A 6,000-nucleotide genomic window follows, 5' to 3' on the forward strand; every position below is an offset into this window, starting at 1 on the left:
TACAGGGCGTGGTGGCGCATGCCTTTAATCCCAGCACTCAGGAGGCAGAGGCAGGTGGATTTCTGTGAGTTTGAGGCCAGCCTGGTCTACAAAGCAAGTCCAGGACAGCCAAGGCTACACAGAGAAACCCTGTCTCAAAAAACTAAAAGAAAAAAAAAAAAAAAAGGAGGTGGGCTAGCAGTAGCCTTGAACTCAGATCTACCTGTCTGGTGTAGCACCATGAGCAGCCTTCTGCCTTCTGGTTTTTGAGGCAGGGCTGTCTCCCTAAGTCCTTCCATTTCCTGGTGGTTTTAAAATCAGAATATGGAAGATCTGTCTTCGAGTATGCCAATGAGGATTAAAGGAGAACATATGCGACAGGGCTCTGCATAATGCCTGGCACACAGCAGAGACCTCCAAGTGATATATACTGAACTGGACTGTGCCCAGCATGGAACATGTGGGAAAAAAACAATTCATGGATAAATCTCAGTGAAAAGCACACTTGGGCATCTGGCCCATGATGACCTTAAGTGTGGTCCTGTAAGAATTAAGAAAGACAGCTTGGGACCAGGCTCAGTGAAGATGCTTGCAGCATTAAGCATGATTGCCTGAGTTCAATTTCCAAAACCTACCTGGTAGAAGGAAATGAAATGCCACGTGTAAACTGTCTACACACACACACACACACACACACACTCACATATACAAATAAATGGGAAAGGGTTTTTGTTTTTGTTTTTTCAAGACAGGGTTTCTTTGTATAGCCTTAGCTGTCCTGACACTCACTCTGTAGACCAGGCTGGCCTGGAACTCACAGAGATCCGCCTGCCTCTGCCTCCCAGGTGCGGGGATTAAAGGCGTGCACCACCACCGTCAGGGAATGGACAAGATTTTTCAAGTAACAACAACACAAAAGAGAAGCTAAAAGCACACAGCAGCCAACTCAGAATACAAAGCTGCAGCGGGATAGGTCACGAGGCTGTGCGAGAAGCCCGAGGGTATGCAGGTCTTGCATAAGCGTTAGCTTTTGTGAAGTCCCGCCCTGCCTCAAGCTTGCGCATGCGCAAAAGATTTGGCGGGAAGTTCTGAAGCTGCGCTTGCGCAGAGCTGTCTAGAGGCTGCGTTCAGTGGCGAGACGCGATCTGTATTCCTTGGCCTGCAGTCTTTTGGCTTCGGCGCTCTCTCTGAGAAAAGGTTCCTGAGCGGGAACTCAAGCGTGGCCACTTCTCTGAGGTGTTAGAGGACCCCTAATCAGTGTGGCCGAGCCTGGGCGCTTCGAGGCTGAGGTAACCGCCCGCCGCGCTGCCTGGCGTTCCTGTGAGTCTGGCTTCGAGTGTGTTTTGCCCTCGAGGGGAGTTTCTGGGTCTGGTCCCTGTCCTCAGCCTTTGTAGTGATCCCTTCTCAGGCGTGGCTTGGGGATTGCCCAGCACATCTGTTGGGTGGCCTTGAGGTGTAGGCTGGGCCCTTGGAGACTTGAGTGTGGAGAGCTGAGGTGGCAGTGAGGGAGGAATGGCAGCCGTGAGCACTGGCCAACTACCAAGTCTCAGCCAGCTTGCAGGACCCCCTGACTCCAGATGGTGACCAGCTCAGAGATGAGGAGAACCTTTGCCTTCTGGGCTACTGAGGAATGTTCTTGAACCCCATCACACCCACGGTGGTGCCGTGTTCCCTATGACACAGACTCAGCTTTTACAGCTTCCACAACCCAATCCTTCTGTGTAGAAATTTCCAGATAGTCCCTAAGCCAGGCTTATTACTCTACACACACACACACACACACACACACACACACACACACACACACACACACACACACACACACTCGCCCTACTTTCCATTGAAATGTTTACACGCATACACATACACCCTAACTTCCCTTGAAATGTTTCTCGTCGAGCCGGGTGTGGTGGCCTGCACTTGGCAGAGGCAGGTGGACCTCTGTGAGTTCGAGGCCAGCCTGGTCTATAGAGCGAGTTTCAAAACAAAAAACAAAACCCAACCAAACAAAACAAAGAAATATTTCCTGTCAAAACATCTCCCCTCCCCTCCCCTCTCCTTCTCTGGCTTTTTGAGACAGGGTTTCTCTGTGTAACAGTCTTCGGTATCCTGGACTCACTTTGTAGACCAGGCTGGCCTCAAACTCAGAGATCTGCCTGCCTCTGCCTCCTGAGTGCTGCGATTAAAGGTATGCTCTTTCTTTTTTTAATGTAGATGAGTGCTCTATCTGCATGCACACCTGCAGGTCTGAGGAGGGCATCAGATCCCTGTACAGATGGTTATGAGTCAACATGTGGTTACTGGGAATTGAACTCAGGACCTCTGGAAGAGCAAACAGGGCTCTTAACCACTGAGCCATCTCTGCAGTGGTTTTGTTCTTTGTTTATTTTATTTGTTTTTGTTTTGGGTTTTGAAGTCTCAAGGAGTCAGGGTCATATGTAGCCCAGTCTGCCCTGAAACAGTTTATAGTTTAGGATGACCTTGAACTTCTGATCCTCCTGCCTCCACCTCCTGAGTGGTAGGATCAGAGGTATGGGCTTATTTTCTGGGGCTGGAGGTATTGCTCAGAGATTAGGAGCACAGGCTGCTCTTCTAAAATAACCAGGTTTGATTCCCAGCACCTATATGGGGGGTTCATAGCTATCAGTAACAATAGTTCCAGGGGATCTGATGTCCTCTTTTGGCCTCTGTGGGCACCAGGCTTGATGTGGTGCACAGACATACATAGAGGCAAAGCACCCATACACACAAAATAATAATAATAATAATAATGATAATAATATTTTTTTTAAACAAAGAACTTACTTTACAAGACTCCCTGTTTCCCCAGGAAGGGCATATGTATGTCTTCAGTTAGGTGTTCAAGTAACCAGGGATCGCGCTTTGATTGCTCTTTTTGTTGTTGTTGTTTGGGGTTTTTTTTTGTTTTGTTTTGTATTGTTTTGTTTTTTGAGACAAAGTTTCTCTGTGTAATTCTCCCTGTTCTAGATTCCATCTATAGGACAGGGTCGTCTCACAAAGATCCACCTGCCTCTGCCTCCTGAGTGTTGGGATTAAAGGCATGTGCTACCACACCTGGCTCTTTGCCCTTTTTTTTTTTTTAAACATTTATTTTTATCCTTCTGTTTTTACATGCATGTGGTGTGTGGTGTGCATGTGTATTCACATGTGCATAAGGCCTGAGGTTGATGTCGGAATTAACCTCCGTTGTTTTTCCTCATTAACTAAGGTAAGGTCTCTCAGTCAAACCCACAGCTTGTCAATACAACTAGTCTTGCTAGCCATCTTGCTCTACCTTCTGAGGCTGGGATGACAGGCCACCAGGCCTTTCCGTGGGTTCTAGTCTTCATGCCTGGCAAACACTTCAGTCCCTGAGCCATCTCCCCGGCTATCTTTCCTTGTCTGAGACAGGGCCTGACTCCTGAGCCCAAGCAGTCTTCAAACTGAGAGCAGTTCTCCTCCTACCTCCGCCTGAGTGTTAGGGTTGCAGGTGTGAACCGAGATGCATAGCTATGGAGTCATCTTGGACTGTTGCTTTTCTTCACCTTGTCAAGCCACCAGAGCATGAGTGGGCGTCTTTGAAGTCACTCTGCATTTCAGCTCTGCTTTTATCACTAAAGACCATGCTCCTGTTAGCTGCTGTCTGGAACCGCAGTCTCCTTAATCTGATCCTTTCCATCTTCTCTTGCTTGCATTGTCTTAGTTACTGTTCTATTGCTGTAGAGACACTGTGACCAAGGCAGCTCTTAGAAAGGAAAGCATTTAACTGGGGGGCTTGCTTACAGTTTCTGAGAGTTAGTCTATAATCATGGTGGGGAATGTGGTGACCAGCAGGCATGAGGCCTCTGCCTCCCGAGTGCTGGGATTAAAGGCATGCACTGCCACTCCCTACTAGGCCAGAGATTTTTTTTTTTTTTTTATGACATCCTTCAATGCTTTCTGATCTCAGGTAGGCTCTGTGGCTCACAACCGGCCTCATAGGAAGGCCTCTGTCCCTTCTCTGCACTTCCTAGATGAGCTCATCCCTCCTAACAGCTTCAAGTGCCGCGGAAACAGTGATGACTCAATTTTGTATTTCCATCCCTTGCACAGTAGGACACTGCCTCCTCAGCATAACCATTTAAAGGGTAAGTCCTGTTAGACTTCACAGAAACTGAGCTATGGGTTCTAGCTTCCAGAACTCTTTTCTCCAGAACCCCAAATAAGAGTAAGCACTGTTGCTCACCTGATTTCCAAAAGCCATCCTTGATTCCTATATCTGTCCCTTCCAGTAAGATAAAATGTGTCTCAAGTCCAGTTAGCACTACAAAAGCTCCAGGCCCAAGTTAGCAGCAGCTTTCTAACTGTCTCTCAGCTTCTGTTCTTGTCTCTTACAGTTTTTTCTTCTTAGAAGCCAGATTCTAAAGTTCTTGGTTTTTTGTTTGTTAAAGTTTTTCAAGACAGGGTTTCTCTATGTGTAGCTCCCTGGAATCACTCTGTAGTCCAGGCTGGCCTCGAACTCACAGAGATCCGCCTGCTTCTGCCTCCCAGAGTGCTGGGATTAAAGGCTTGTGCCACCACTGCCAGGAAATATATTAAAGTTCCTAAGTCAGGGCCAGTGACATGATTCCATGGGTAAAGGTGCCCGCTGCCAAGCCTGAGAGCTGAGTTCCACCTAGGGGTTCCACTTGGCAGACCAGTCCTGTGACTTCCCCATGTTTGCTCTGGCACATGAGTACCCCCAAACACAATTCTGAGGTTAAAGGTGTGTTCCACTATTTGTGGCTTCTTGCCTCGTCTTAACCTTGCTGTCTAACTTTGCAAATCCTTCAGAGAAAACCTCTTCAACAGTAAGGGTTGGCGGGGTGGCTCTGTGGGTAAAAGTGCTTGATCTGCAATCATGAGGATACAAATTCTAATCCTCAACACCATATAAAAAGCCAGGCATGGGGGCTGGAGAGACGGCTCAGAGGTTAAGAGCATTGTCTGTTCCTGCAAAGGTCCTGAGTTCAATTCTCAGCAACCACATGGTGGCTCACAACCACCTACGATGAGGTCTGGTGCCCTCTTCTGCCTTGCAGGCAAACATGCGGGTAGAACACTATACATAATAAATCTAAAAGAAAAGAAAAGAAAAAGAAAAAAAAAAAAAAAGCCAGGCATGACTAATGACTGCATTGCCCATAACCCCAGCATTGAGGGTGTGGGAGCTCAGTGGTTAGCCAGCCTAGCCGAATCAGGAAACTTCTGGTTCAGTGAGAGACCTGGTCTGGAAGCAGAAAGGTAGAAACTGATATAGGAAAGCTCCCAGTGTCCTGCTCTGTTGTTTTGTTTTTTGTTTTGTTTTGAGACAGGGTTTCTGTGTGTAGTCTTGACTGCCCTGGACTCCCTTTGTAGACCAGGCTGGCCTCGAGCTCACAAAGATCTGCCTGCCTCTGCCTCCCAAGTGCTGGGATTAAAGGCATACGCCACCATACCTACCTGGCAGGATTTTTAATTCCAGGCCATCCTGGGCTACATAGTGAGAGCCTAATCTCATCTTTTATGTCTTTGGCACAATCCATACTTTCTGTAACTTTTCTTCCTTTGTTTTCTTCCATTGTGATTTGTAGTCACCTACAAATGGGTTGAGAGTCTGACCTTTATTCTATAATAATAATACTCAATATACTTAATATATTATAATAATAAAGCTTAATAGTTACTGACACCTAGTGTCACCATGACTACAGTAGTCAAAGTAGGAAAATAACCCTGTGAACTACTTGAGCCACTATTGCCCTGTGGTTGTTTTGGACTGTGCTGTCTAATGAGCTATTAGTGTGTGGTGTTTGTATCTGAAGCAGGCAGGCAGCAACAAACAGGAATAGACCTAGGTTAGAAGAGAGGGTTTTTTGTTGTTGCTTGTTTGTTTTCCTTTTCTCAGCCAGCCAGCTGTGGTGCAGCACAGGAAGCTTCCACTTTGGACTGTCATTTTTAGCACATGTCCTTCATTTCCTTTGCTAAGATGTCCTCAAGCCTTACGCTGCGGGGAGGTTACTG

Source organism: Acomys russatus, chromosome 5, assembly GCF_903995435.1.
Source record: "Acomys russatus chromosome 5, mAcoRus1.1, whole genome shotgun sequence".
Lineage (NCBI taxonomy): Eukaryota > Metazoa > Chordata > Mammalia > Rodentia > Muridae > Acomys > Acomys russatus.